Consider the following 15,497-nt stretch of genomic DNA (forward strand, 5'->3'; position numbering starts at 1 on the left):
TCACATTGTTCTACAAAGTGGCTGTACCAACTTGCATTCCCACCAACAGTGTAAGAGGGTTCCCCTTTCTCCACATCCTCTCCAACACATGTTGTTTCCTGTCTTGCTAATTTTGGCCATTCTTACTGGTGTAAGGTGATATCTCAATGTGGTTTTAATTTGAATCTCCCTGATGGCTAGTGATGATGAACATTTTTTCATGTGTCTGATAGCCATTTGTATGTCTTCATTGGAGAAGTGTCTGTTCATATCTAATTTCCCTTTTGATTTATTCTTTGCCCATGGATAATTCATAAGTGTTTTATTTGTTTTCAAAATATTTGAGGATTTTCCCAGCTATATTTCTGTTAGTGATTTCTCATTTATTATTTTATTATTATTATATTATATTTGGGTCAGAATATAATGAATGAATTGAATCCTTTTGAATTGACTAAGCTTTGACTTGTGACACCAAATATGGTACCACATTCATAGGCAAATATTTCACATGTAATTGAAGAAAATGTGTATTCTACTGTTGAGTTTTCTATAAATGTTAATAAAGTCAAGTTTGTTGATAGTGTTATTCAGATCTTGTATATTTTTGCTGATTTTTCTGTCTACTCTGTCAGTTGTAAAGGAAAGAGTTTTGAAATCTATTACATTATGGATTTATCTATTTCTTCTTGGAATTTTATTAGTCTTTTTTTCTATTTAGCTCTGATACTAGGAACATAAACATTTAAGATTGATATAGCCTATTGATGAATTGATTCTGCTACCATGAAATGATAATTTTTATCTTTAGTAGTATTCTTTGCTCTGAAATTTGCTTTTGTCACAGCTGTCTTTAGACTAGTGTTATTATATATTTTCCAGTCCTTTCACTTTCAGCCTATTTGTGTCATATTTATAATAATAATCTTGAACACAGCATTTAGTGGAACTTCGTTTTGGTATTCAATCTGGCAACCTGCCTTTTAATTGGAATGTTTGACTGTTTACATTTAGTGTGGTTATTGATATGGTAAGGTATAAATCTACCATGTTGTTATTTAATTACTGTTTTTCTTGTGCTCTTTTTTACTTCTTTTCTCTAATTAAAAATTACCGCTTTTTTTTTCTCATTTTGTAGCTTGTCATCTACAACTTTGTTTAGCTTTCCTTTAGAGTTTGTAATACACATCTTTAATGTATCAAAGCCTGTGTTCAAATGATATTGTACCACTCCATATATAGTATGGGAACTTAACCAAAAGTATGCTTGTATTTACCTCTTCCTGACCATTATGATATTATTGTCATCAATTTTACTTATACATTAGTTATAAACCCTATACTGCATTGTTATGAGTTTTAGTTATACATTACATTATTTTTAGAAGAAATTTAAATAATAAAAATTTCTATTTTTCCATGTAGTGCTTTTTGTTCCTTTCTGTAGATCATCAGATTTTTCCATCTGATATCATTTTTTTTACATGTGAAGAACTTTAACATTTCTTGGAATACTGATGTACTGGTGATGACTTCTTCCAGCATTTGTATGTCTAAAGAAGTCTTTATTTCACTTTCAACACTATGTTTTGGCTGATACATATATTTTTTCTATCAGTACTTTAAAAATGTTTTTTGCATTATCTTCTTGGTTACAATGTTTCTAGCATGAAGTATGTTGTCATAAGACTTACCTTTGTTCCTCTGTACTTTAAGTGTGCCTTCTCCCCACCCTCCCATTCTCTGCACCCCTTGGCGGTTTTTAAAATTTTTATTCTCTTTACTATCGTTTTGGAACAACTGATTTTAATAGTCTTTGTGGTAGCTTTATTCATGTTTCTTTTGCTTTGTGTTTATTGAGTTGATTGGATCTGTGAGCGTATGTTTTCCATCAAATAATGGACTTTTTTTAAGATTTTATTTATTCATTTGACAGAGATCACAAGTAGGCAGAGAGGCAGGCAGAGAGAAGAGAGAGGAAAGCAGGCTCCCTGCTGAGCAGAGAGCCCAATTCAGGGCTCCATCCCAGGACTCTGAGATCACGACCTGAGACAAAGGCAAAGGCTTAACCCACTGAGCCACCCAGGTCCCCCAAATATGGACATTTTGGGGGCCATTTTTTCTTCAAATATCATTCATCATTTGGGAGTTTCAGATACATCTACTTTAGCCACATGAAATGATCCCACGTCTTGATGATGCTCTTTTATTTTTAAAAATCTCTCTTTCCAAAAAAAAAAAAAACTCTTTCCTTTATGTGTTTCATTTTGGTAGTTTCTGTTGCTATGTCTGTAAGTCCATTGATCTTTTTTCTGAAATGTCTAATCAACTGTTAGTCCCATCCAATAGTGTTTATTTGACACATTGTAGTTTTAATTTCTAGAACTTTCATTTGGTTCTTTTTAACATCTTCATGTCATTACTTAATTTTTTGAACAGGTGGGATATCATTTCATAACTGTTTTAATATGGTGTTTTTTTGGTTAATTCTAACTCATCTGTTATTTTTGAGTCTGTTTTGGTTGACTTTTCTCCATAGTTGGAGTCATATTTTCCTGCTTCTTGGCATACCTGGTAATTTTTAATACATGCCAAATGTTGTGTATTTTACCTTCTTGAATGCTGAATATTTTTTGTATTCCTCTAAGTATACTTGGGCTCCATTCAAGGACATGGGTAAGTTATTAAAAACTGTTTTATCCTTTTGGTTCCAATGAGACATTACTGGAGTCTACAGCTTATTATTTCTCACTACTGTTGGAAACCCCTTCAGTTTACTGTATTCATTTCTCCCTTATTCATGAGACTTTCCTGTCTGGTTGGTAAAAATAAACACTCTTTCTAGCTCTTTGTGACAGTTCGGGACTATTTCTTCTAATCTTTTATAATGGTTTTCTTACACATATGAACTGAGATTAATGATTATTTGAGGGAAGTCCTGTATAGCTCTAGAATTCCTTCTGTTGCTAATGCTACACGCTTCTCTCTAGTACTCTGTCCTGTGAATACTTTGCTGTCCTCAGACTTTTCAGCTTTGTCTCTTAACCTCTGGAAGTCTGCTGAGTTCTTTCTGGGTTTGTACTTACTGTACCATTACCAGAAAACCTTTCAAGACATTAAGCTATACAATCTTTGGGCCTACTTTGTATACTTTGCATCTCTCAGGGATCATTGTGCTTTGTTGCCTGATGTTCTAGTGCTTTAAAACCATTGTTTCACACATTTTGTCCATTTTTTTGGTTGATTCAGGTGAAGAGTCCATTATTCCATTTTGACAGGAAATGGAAGTTTCTGATTCATAGTAATTTTGGTATCTTAAGAATGATGTCCTAAATTTTTATTTTTCTCCTTTTAACTAAGAAGCCTAGTTTCTCAGCCCCTATGTGCCTCAATTTCCTCACTTATAAAATTAGAATTATAGTCATGCCCATTTTCCAGGTTGTTGAGAGATTTAAATGAGGTAACAGTGTAAAACATTTAAAACACATAGAAAGCGTCTAATAAATTATTTGCCTTATTATTTCTATTCTGTTACAAATCACACAAAAAGTCTCTCACTTTTAAATGTATGTCCACTTAATTTGATTCACTTTCTACTTCTCTTTAAAAAAAAAAGCTTAATATTTATATTTTTTGTAAGCAAAGTGTTAAGGGGACCTACCGAATATGTGAAAAGAATTACACGTCTTTAAAAACATAAAGAATTAATATTGTCAGCTAGGTTTTCTTGAGGGAAATTTTGTCAAGGACACTCAATATGGTGCTCAAAATACTCTTCTAAGAATAAAAGCCCCTATCTAGACAAAAGATTCCCAGTAACAACTCATCAAGTCATTTATTTGTGATTTAGATCATCTCTATACTCTAATTGCTTACCATCTTCTCTTGAAAAGGGAGATGCACATTTAATTTTGTCTTTCTCAAAAAAAAAAAAAAAAAGCTGGGCTGTTTAATCAAAACAAACTCAGCAGCTTGGGATTTACATATCTCTGTGGTATCTTACTCATCATTTTTTAAATGCTTGGGTCACTAAAGTTATTGGGAAACATTGGGAAACTCAATGCTTTGGGAAACATTTTGGCGTTCCCTAAGGTAAAATATAGAAGCTATTTAATAGTAAATACTTCATGTCTTATGAACTTTTTGCAAGGAAGGTAATTAGTAAGTTGCTATTTAAAACCTCCAAGGGAATTTAATGAATATAAATTTTTAATGCATAGTTGTAATACATTAGACACAATTTAATTGAAACAATATTAGGCACATTTCAAATCATCATAGCATTCAGATTATCTATAGAAGAATCGCCCACATATATGGCGTGTGCAGCTCAGCTGTTTCTATGTATTTGCAGAACATTGACAGTGCAGAGAAGGAACTATACCTTAAGTCAAAATTAAATCTAAAAGCCAAATTAGTATTTGCATATTTTTGTTTTCAATAGGATAGGACTAAAATACATTATTTTTTTAAAAAATTACTTATTTATTTGAGAGAGTGAGAGAGGGTAAGCATGAGTGGGGACCAGAGGCAGAGGGAGAGGGAGAAGCAGACTCCCTGCTGAGCAGGGAACCCCATGTGGGGCTCTATTCCAGGACCCTGGGATCATGACCTGAGCTGAAGGCAGACACTTAAAACTGACTAAGCCACCCAGGTGCTACTAGGGCTGGGTAGTGCCAGTCTCAAATTGGGACTACCTTGGGAAAGAGTTACTTGTTTTCAGTTTCCTGTAAGAGTTTTATGTATTTATTTGTCAGAGAGAGAGAGACAGAATGAGAGACTTACAAGCAGGAGAAGCAGCAGGGAGAAGAAGAGGGAGAAGCAGGGAGCCCTACATGGGGTTTGATCCCAGGATCTTGAGATCATGACTTGAGCTGAAGGCGGTTGCTTAATCGATTGAGTCACCTAGGCACCTGTAAAATATATTCTTTTAAAAAAGATAGCAAAAGATAAAACATAAGAAATAAATTTGGTCCTAGTTGGGAGAGTTATTTATCTTCTCTATTTGAATTCAGTAAAACAACCACCATTTAAACATAGATTTTTGTCTGTACTAATCTTTATTGTCCTAAGAAAAATTATTTTTGTTCTTACGAATTTAGCTTTATATATGTATTTACTTCCACTAGAAAGAATTACAGTATTGTTTTATCAAAAAGTAGGAGAGGATGATGTTTATGATAGGGTACCCACTAAAGAAATAAAGTAGTCTTATATATCCAGAAATAACATGGGGAACCTTTATTTTTTGCAGTAACACAACTCTCTTGGGGGTCTTCATGAGTAATTATTTGTGGGGAAGAGTGGGAGATATGAGATATGTATGAGATATATATGAGAGAAAATATTCACTTCTTAACAGAGTTTTCTCATTAATATAATGCCCTAAATCAGGCATTTTTCAGATGGTAAGTGAAAGCTTAGAAATGTCTTTTTTAAGTTATTAAGTTTTGCAAATCATGATTAATGTCTTGAACCCAGTAGGTGATAATGCCTAATAGGATATAATGGTAGGGGTATCATTTATTGATTAGCTACTATGCGGTGGGAACTAGGTTAGACACATTTATTATCTCATTGAGTCTTTCCAACAAGCCTTCGAGGTATTATTATCAACATCTGACAGATAATAAAATTGAGGCTGAGAGGTTAAGGATATTGGCCAACTAGCAAAGAAAGATCTAATAAAATTGCCCAATTTCAAAGCCAGATGATGATAGTAGTGACAATTTCACAGTATCCGTTTTCATATATGATTTCCAGAAATAGTTCAGGTGGTATTAAAACTAAAGTTGCAAATCAATCTATCACTCTGTTGGTTTTGAAAGCATTTTCTTTGCATCCAAAATTACCATTGTAAAGTTTTCAGAGAGGATAGAATCTGCATATTTGAGCCTTTGTTTTGGCAGAAAAAAATAGGAGTTAAAAATGTGCAATTTGTTCAAAGTGCAAATATGCTGTGGCATTTTGGCATTGTTCCAAGGGCACAGATTTAACTTGGAATTTTGGTGGCTGTTACTGGGAATGTACTGTTTATCAAATTCAGTGTTAACTGCACAGTTGAAGATTTTCTAGCAAAACTCTCTTTTTAACTTGAAAAAATTCTTTCACCAACCTCTGAGGGTTGATAAGTAAAATCCACAAGAAGATATGGTTTTTGATGAAGAATGTCTTCTATTAAAGGGTAATCTGTGAGGTCATTCAACAGGAAGTTTGCATAATTAGAATTGGGTGATCTGGCATCTCTGCTAAAACCTGATGACCTTACCTTTTTTTTGGATGGCTTTACAGCTTAATGCATATAAGAGAGGATGAAGTTTGTAGCTCTTCACTGCCTTAGTGAGTCTTAGTGAGTGAAATAACCAGCCAACAAACACCTGTCAGGTGGTAGTAGATGCAGGTGTGATAGGTAATATTTTAATTGGATGCATTCATAATTCTGTGACCTGAAAGAGTTACTATGTTTCTAAAGGCCAGAATTTCCTTTCTTCTAGATAATACTCTGTTCCTATGCATAAAATGTCTTCAAATTAAACATGAGGAACATGGAATGTATTTTAGCCTATTGCCAGAAATTTTTTCCTGGTTTATTTCTTCACTGCCTTTAGAAATTTACCCCTCACCCGTACTTCCAGAATTGTTAATTCATGCAGATCAGGTTACGCATCATTCTCTCTCATGTGCTAGAATAAATGCCTGGTTAAGAGGTCAATGATACAGGAATCCTTACTCTCCTAGCTGACCACACAGTGGATTTCAAGAAATTGCTAGGTGAATGAATTCTTGTTTAATACAAGTATATGATTATCTGCTAGAAGGGCAGTTTGTTCTCTTTGTTAATCAACAGAAGATAAAAAAAGATGACAAGGTTTTGAGGTCTTAGTGGACCGATGAAGAGAGAATATATGTAGAAAGAGGTGAATTTGTTTGTCACCAGGTGAGTGAGAGATAATTTAAAATCCTTTTATCTCTAGGTTAAGGCCCTAAAGAATCTTTTCATCTTCCTTCTTTGGTTGGGTGACTGATTCTTTCCAGGTTGTCCCACCTGTACCTCCATTTAGCATTTTTCTTTTATTTTATCCATACTTTGGGGGTTTTACTCCCCCTGCTGGCCCTTGGCATGCATTAGAGTTGAATCTTTTCTAAGAATTCCAGTTAATGGTTCTGTCTCGTTTCTCTGAAAGCCTCATGTAGAGTAGTATTTACATCCTAAACACAGCAGCAACCATATAATTTTAGATGTTTTAAGACTTTACACACTTACTTACTTTTCTTAAAGTTTTTCTAGAGAGACTGAAGTATAACAAAGCTAATTGAGAAAAATATAAAAAATATTCTGAATTTCTGAATTCAATCTAGTTTAATTAAAAATCATTTGCTAAAGAAAAATTATGTTCTTTTTCATAATGAAGAAAGTTCTTTCCTCTTAAGATAGCAGTAGTTGTGTTAAAATGAAAACAAGTGTTTTTGTTTTAGAAGACTTCATAAAACCTTTGGAATTGATAGCTTGATGTTACAAATGAATAGAGCTAGGTGATTTCAAAGTAATTTAGTTCCACAGTTCTTTGAAACAAGTATCAGTCATTGCCATTAAATCTCTATGACTATTTCTTTATGAGAAAATTTAGATAATTTAAATCTCAAGTATTGTCACATGCTTTTTCAGCCTCTGATTTTGTTTTTGTTGGATACTAAAACTCCAATTACATCACCGTTTTCTATTTTTCCTATTATTTGTGTTGGACTAAAAGAAGACAATGAATATTTCCTGAGACCTGTTTATTTTTGGTGAAAGAGTTGTAACTTTCACATGGTTCTTTTATTGTCATTAAAAGAAAAAAACATATTTTCAGAATCTTCTTGAAATCGGTAGGATGTGGCTGCTTTGTAATAACTAATGGTCAATGGGATTGGGAGACTCAAATTTTATATATTTATGGTAGACACTGGTATGTATGTTTGATTAGTGACTCTCATCATTAATAAATGTCGTTAATAAATGTCACTGAAGTCTCAAAGCAAGAGAGGATGGGAGTTTCCCATTACTGCTTGGGAGCCAGAGGATAACCGTTCAGATCATTTTTCTTGGTCCAAGGAGAGTAGAATATCCACTCTGCCACTTTACTTCATTTCCAAGTTCTAAACAGTGTTCCCCAGTTTCTCCTAATTCCCAAGGGGCCATTCCCAGGAGGATCTGGTGTCACAAAGACAATGTCATACCTATCAGTCATTTTCTTTACATCATACCATGGTTTGGGGAGTTAAAAAAAAAAAAAGTTGCTCTTGTTTGTTCTGTGTACCAATTCAAATAAGTGTTTCATAGAATTCATTTTTCAAACGCAAAGCTTTGTGAAAAATAGTTTTTCACCATTTTAATGTGTCTAACCTTGCCCTAGTTTACTAGCACTGCAGAGTGCATACCATTCAGCACTTGCCAGGATACACGGCAATATGTTGTTTTTTTTTTTTTAAGATTTTATTCATTTATTTGACAGCGAGAAATCACAAGTAGGCAGAGAGGCAGGCAGAGAGAGAGAGAGGGAAGCAGGCTCCCTGCTGAGCAGAGATCCCGATGCGGGACTCGATCCCAGGACTCTGAGATCATGACCTGAGCCGAAGGCAGCGGCCTAACCCACTGAGCCACCCAGGCGCCCCGGCAATATGTATTTTTTAAAGCATAATGAAGACTTTCCAAATGATGAGTGTTTTCCCACTCCTACCAGAAAGTAAAGGAAATGGGGGTTTCATTTCAGCAACACCCTTAATTATGTTACCCCGGAAGAAAACATGAAGAAAAGTTTCTACATAGTATGAGACATTGATTACCACCCCCTGCAAGGGGCTAGGGGAAGGATGGTTTTTATAATGAAGTCTGTGAAAACTTTCAGTACTAGAAAATCCTTCCTTAGACATTTGTGTGGATATGCAGCCTGAAATGGGAAAGCAGAACGACAGCTCCCATGTATAGTGTGTTTATTCCCATTCAGCTAAAATCAACAAAGGGGTCTTAAAGTTAAGACCCTGCAACAGTTTTATACCTGTATTTCAGGGCCCTCTATCCTTGCAAAATAGACAGATTAAGTATTGGGTTCTGAAGTAGGTGGAGGGTTTGAAAGGGTCATATATTGTTACTTTCTGAAAGAGAGCTAGGTGGCATTTACAGATTAGAAAAAGCCCTTATGCAGTAAATACCCAGTGAGATGTTTCCCAAGATTCTCTACATCATAAGAATAGCTTGGATTGTTAAAAATACTGATTTCTAGGCTTCTCCTCAAGAGATTCTGGGTCCTGCAGCGGGAAACAGGGGAAAACACAAGCGCCCCAGATGATTCTGAATCGTTGGAAGAATTTGGGAAACACTTATCTGGTTCAATAAATTATAGAGGCAATATCAATAATTTAGATATGATATTTGGAGTAAAGCTTCATATATTCATCTGAGAAACATTTATTGAGCACTTACTATGAACTGGCTGTGAGCATAATTTGCTAGATGTGTGATTTAGGGCATTTTCTTTACCTTCCCCAAACTTCAGTTACTCATTTTAAAAATAAGTTTAATATCTTACTCTAAGTTATTGGGAGGATTCAGTTAGATCTGCCCTAAGAAACACTTAATTTTTACTGAGCAATACCCCTATTTTTATTCATCACTTACTCTAGGGACAATGATTTAATTATCCGAATTAGATATTTGTATTGGACATCAGACTCCTTATGAACATCTGTTGTTCTGAACTGACATCTTTTGGAGATTTATTTAGACGTCAAGACCCCTTAGCATCTTTCAAGATTCAAAGCCTGTCTAACATCAACTTTCTCCCTCCATCTTCTCTTTAGTCCTTTTAAAATTTGTGCATATCCTGCCTAAGTTCACATCAAACACATCTTCCAGCTGCTTACAACACTATTCAAATGTCTGTTCTTATTTGTTAAGCAGTTACTATAATCCAGGAACAATCTTAGGTGCCGTTTGTATTATTTTATCTCACCGTTGTACGCAGTATAGGGATTAGGCCGTTCATGTGGAGGATGAGAAATGCAGTAGTTAGGACAGGGTCTTTCAGCTCTAACACTGAGGAACAGAAATTATTTTAATCCAGATGTGCCAGTCTCTAGGCGCAAATTCTGGCCGCTGTGCCTTATATACTATTCCTATAGCTTGAGTACAATTACTTTCCCCCAAACTGGAAAACGCAGTACTCATGTTGTTGCTCAGTGGCTTTCTTTTTACTCCGAGTGAAAGTCACTCCTTCCTGAGGCCCCCAAAACACCACATGATATGCCTTACATGTTCTAGGAGGTTTCCTTTTGCTGTTGGCCTCAGATATACCACACAGCTCTCCCCATCCCACCAGAGATGCCTCACCAGACTACCTTAAATTAGTGAGTGTACACACACACACACACACACACACACGGCTCCTTTGTCTTGTTGGCTAATTTTTTCTCTGTAGCAGAGATCAATAGCTAATCTCTACTATGGGTTTTAAATTTATATTTCTCTCCAGTAAATGTAAGTCCTCAAGAACAGGGACCCAGTAAATATTTAAATACTGAACATTGAATGGAGGGACATATTTGATCTTCTTTGTAATAGTGATTTTATAATTTTCACTACATTAAAGCCTCACTGATGTGTCTTGGCCGTCATCCTAACATCACCTGTATTAGCTATATTTTTCACAAAAGAGTTTCTGACCAAAAATTACGTTGTTGGATTTCACTTTTTGTACAAACAGGAATATCATCATTCTGAGGAAAATATCTTTCTAGGTAGAATATTAGAATAAAAGAGTGTTTTAAAAGACCCCTTACTCAAGTCACTCTTTGGTCTTCAGTATTAAAAATACTCAGTACATGTGTCTTGCTTTTCCTTTAGAAGCTAGAGCATTAGAATGCATGTGAGGATTAAACGTTGCCCTCTACCAGCTGATGCAGTACTTCTGTTTCCCAGCCCTGGTCATCATTCATTAGTAGTAGTAGTAGTAGTATTACCATAAAATTATGGTAGTGCTAATTCAGTAGGTTTCTAGTGTTTCTTTATCTCTTACTCTTACTCTTTTATCTTCTACTCTGAGGTTTTCCCCATAGGAAGCTGGATCTATAGGTTGTTCAGATTTTTGTACATGTGTATAATCTAGTGATGTAAGCGCAGTCACCATGTGTTTTCTCAAGTAAGTTCTAGAAACATCATTTCATTGATCTCAAGTAATGATAATACTAGGGTGTGAAAAGCAGTATATTTGGGGGGGGGGGCAGGAATTTGGAGTATTTGTATTCCACGAAAAAAAAAAAAAAGGCCCAGGAACTAATCGTGCACCAGATTCATTGGCATTTGTGCAAAGCAGTGTTCAGCAACTGTCAACAGCAATGGTCATCTGATTTTGATTTCCTTTTATCACTGGCTGGTCAGTTATGTGTCTCATCAGTGCTGGGATTTTAATTTCCTCTTTCAGGTGTCTCCCCTTCTGCTTTTCCTTCCTTCTCACTCTCCCTTTCTTCATCACTTTAATCAGCTTGGTGGATATTTATACGTGTGTTCTGTGATAGGGATTTCTAAGTGTATCCCACTGGGGATGGTTAGTACATTCCATAGCTACAAGGGAAAAATCCAAGTTTCCCAGAAATAAGGTCCAAAGACATGCAACAACTTTTTTATTATTTTCTTTCAAAACAGAGGGGGTATGATTTATGTAGGATATAAGCTTATGTCATAGCTGTGCAGGTGCTGCCGTGAAGTGGTGACCCCCGTCTAATCCCCATAACGACACTGGGCATGGACTGCATTTGCTTTGTTGTTACCGACCTGCTTTCTCAGGGGCTTTTAAGTTTCTGATCCCAGCCGCTGGGTAGCTGGCTCGCCTACGCTTGGTGCAGGAACATTTTTTTTAAGTTCAACCTGAAGTGCGTTTTTTTTCCCCACTGTTCAAATTTTATTTGGTATTTTAGTTGGTATGACACTTAGTTGGTTCATGGTCTTTTTACATTATATGGAAATGTATACTGTATTGAAGTGCATTTTATAATCCCTCTCTGAGTTAAATGACTCAGTTTGTGATGTTTTCTGCTATGACTGAATCTAAAGTCTTGTATTAACTGTTCTTTCAAAAAAATGAATTTAGTATTCATCATAAATCATGTGGGTTTTTTTGCATTTCTTTTTTTACTGTGGAAAAATAATCGCAATCATTTATTTGAAAAATGACAAATAGCTGCATGATATTTATAAGCTAAAATACGCTTTTGATATTGACTTTGATAGGCCAATGGCTGATTTACTTATATAATTTGCTTTTATTTTTCGGAGAAGATAGTTAAAATTCTTCCTTGTTGTTTCAGTATTTTCTTTCATTCCATCCCTTTATGATAGTGACCTAGTAAATATTTACAAGTCATCAAAAAGCTGATTTACAATTTCATTGTTTCATACTGTATTTCCATCTATCAGGGTTTTAATATTTTTAAAGTTTTCTATGTGCCCTGTATTTTTTATAAGCATCCCTGAAAAGAATTAGCTTTAAATTATTAGTATTAGACTTTAAGTATTAGACTTTATTTTAAAGTACTTTATTTTATTTTATTAATGCTTTTTTTATGTGGCAGGAAAAAAATCTGTATATTTAAGTTATGATTTAAGTTAAGTTCAATTTCAGGAACCAGGACTGAGGAGCCAAAGTACTTGAGTTTGACTCTTAGCTGCATCACATCCCAGCTCTGTGACCTTGAGCAATGTTAGTCCCTTGTGTCTTATCTGTAAAAGGTAAATAGTAACAATAATACTTTTATCAAACATGTTAAGATAATTAAGTTGTTATTTGCAAATCCCTATGTAAATATTTGTTCTATAAAGAGATAGAATTTAACTTTCCCAGTTCAATGTCTGAGGGTTGCTGTTTTTCACTTGAGTGTTTTGAGTCATTAGTCATTGAGTCATACTGATTATTATAATTCTTATCATGAAATTATTAGCTTTGCCTTAAGTCTCAAAAATTTTGAACTGATAGTGAATAAAGGGAAAGTGACAATCCACAAAACTGTCCCTTAGTTGAGGTGGCATGTGAGACAGAAGTGGTTTATGTAACTATGGAGAATAAAAGCTCAAAAAGAAAAGTGTTCAAAATAAATGTGTATTTTTTCTCACAGTAGCTGTGGGCACCCTTCAGGTTTCACTTAAGTGATGACAATATAATTAGATTCCAAAATACTCAGTTTCTCCAGAGCTCCTTTGATGCCCTCAAGTCGTTTCTGAGGCTTCTCCGAACAGCTGAGTTTTCCCTAGGCTGCCTCTTTAGTCTGATGTCTCTGAAAAATATACATGAATAAACAGGCCCCTCTGAAGCATCAGAAAAATTAATATTTAACATGTAACAGAAGCTGTAGCAAATATTATTTTCGAAAAGGACAAAAGGAAAGGAGATGAGAGGGAAGAGCCAAGAAAATGTAATACTCTGCTTAAGGGAAAACAGTAGGTTTTTACTGATTTTTAGGCATATATTTAAAAGAGCATTTGAGAAGGCAGGAGTACAGTTGCAGAGAGGATGACATTAGCATAACTACTGGGTCCTGACCACGTTAGCCCATGAAGGGTCTCTGCCAAGGAATCACCTCTGGAGGGCAGTGCGGCTCTATATTTGTCGCCACAGCATCAGGTAGCTGGAAACTTCTGATGTTCCTTTCCAAGACGCCTGGCCTTGAGAGATGTGAATCACTCTCTGTGTTAAAGACTCTGAGGAGACATTAACATGAGAGGAAAGTCGTTTCTGCTAAGATGGTTAGACTGCTGGATCGGGGTCGGGGGCCTGGGGGCGGGGTGGGGGTAGGAGGATTACCTGAAAAGTGCATCTGCACTGCTTATACCAAATTCCTGAAGCTAGGTGCATGAGTAGGTAGCCCGCTGGTATTTGTCTTCGCCCCAACCCCTTAGTGCCGATACCTGTGCCGCTCAGCTTTTAAATATCCTTGTTTTGGTTTCCACCTTACTCTGAAAGACAAATCTGTATCTTCTAAGAAAATCTGTTGACAGCCCAGCCAGTTGAACTGTACAGTTGTCAAATCCTTTGACACTGTCTAGTGTCACGGAGAAGGTCAGCCTGGCAGCCAGCATACTATCTCCCAGTACCTTAACAAATCAGCAAAATATTTTGAGAAATGCTTCACTTTTATGAACAAAATACCCTGATAGTTACTGGATTTGTCACAGCATCTAAGGTTTCTCTCATAACCATACTGACCTTCCCGTGCTATTATATTACAAAACCAACTCTTTATGTAATCAAACCAGAGGAAGAATGCTTAATGAGCTATCCATGACCCTGTGTTAAAATAAAGGCATACAGAAGTTACTTTCTTCAGCACTATCTAACTCTTGTATAAAGAGACATCTTTATGCAGTAAGGCCCAGGCTGCTTGGAGTCTCAGGAGTAAAGTAATCTTGGGATTTTCTTTTTCCTCTGAAGGCTATTTGAGAGCTGTCAGCAGGGGGATACCGCATTTAAAGGTGGCCCGAGATCTCAGAACTCCAAGTGTCAGGAAAAATGTGTAGATTATGAAAGGCTTTTCTCATGAGCAAAAGAACTGTGCTTTTCGACCCTAAATCATGACATAGTCTTGTTATACCACAAAGAATTAAAGAATGTTAAGTAAATGACTTTTTTTCCTCCCTCTGTGCCTCTGAGAATAGTTATTAATGTTGATTCTTGCTGCTGAGTGATCCTGAAGCTACTGTCACAACCTTTTTATTCCCTGAGTGCAAATGAATCCTTTATGAGGTAATTGAAGGAAATTGATGACATTATTTGCTGTATCTTGGGTATCAACAGTATATAAATGAAAAACAGTTATCACATTGACCAACACATTTGGAGAGAAAGATCTCAAGCTATTTTCTGCCTCTACAGACTTTGTACTTTTGTGTAGTGAAGTAGTTGGTACGCAGCTTTTAAAATTACCAATGCCTTGTATTAATTTACTAACTGCTGGTGTAAAGGATAAGTCCTTTAGAAACACAGAGAGCCTGGACATTTTATTTTATTCCTCTTATTTATTTTAACATATTCTTCGTGGTCAGAACAGTGACCTCTCTCATAATTCTTTTCTTTTGTATATTAGTACATACATGTTCTAAGTGAAGGATGGCTTTAACCGTTAACTTAAATCTCACTTCCTGAGCCATAGCAAATTCTGGGTTGTGTGTTGTAAGGGGGAGAGCAAAAGCTCTAGAAAGGAATTTTTAAGACATTTTATGATACAGAGTATAGATGAGTGGTTTAAAAAGAAAACCTATATTAAGGCAGCACTACTGAATGAGCTATACTAAAAGAACATTCATTTACCCAGCTAAGGAAAAAGTCATCTTAAATATGGTCTCTAGTTACTTTTCTTCCCACTTATTACATTTGCCACTTCATGGTGACCTTCCTATGACCTCACAGTTTATGGCCTAAAGGTAACCATTATGTAATAATGAAAATATGCAGACCAAGCTTTACCACCTAGAAAGAATTGGTATTTTATAT

General features: G+C 35.5%; 1 protein-coding gene across 3 annotated transcripts in view; it reads left to right on the forward strand.

The window, feature by feature from the left end:
- HDAC9 (histone deacetylase 9) overlaps positions 1-15,497 on the forward strand; it is an 872,408-nt gene that overhangs the window by 173,268 nt on the left and 683,643 nt on the right. The gene's annotated exons all lie outside the window — the stretch shown is intronic.

The sequence above is a fragment of the Neovison vison genome, chromosome 4 (genome assembly GCF_020171115.1).
Source record: "Neovison vison isolate M4711 chromosome 4, ASM_NN_V1, whole genome shotgun sequence".
NCBI lineage: Eukaryota > Metazoa > Chordata > Mammalia > Carnivora > Mustelidae > Neogale > Neogale vison.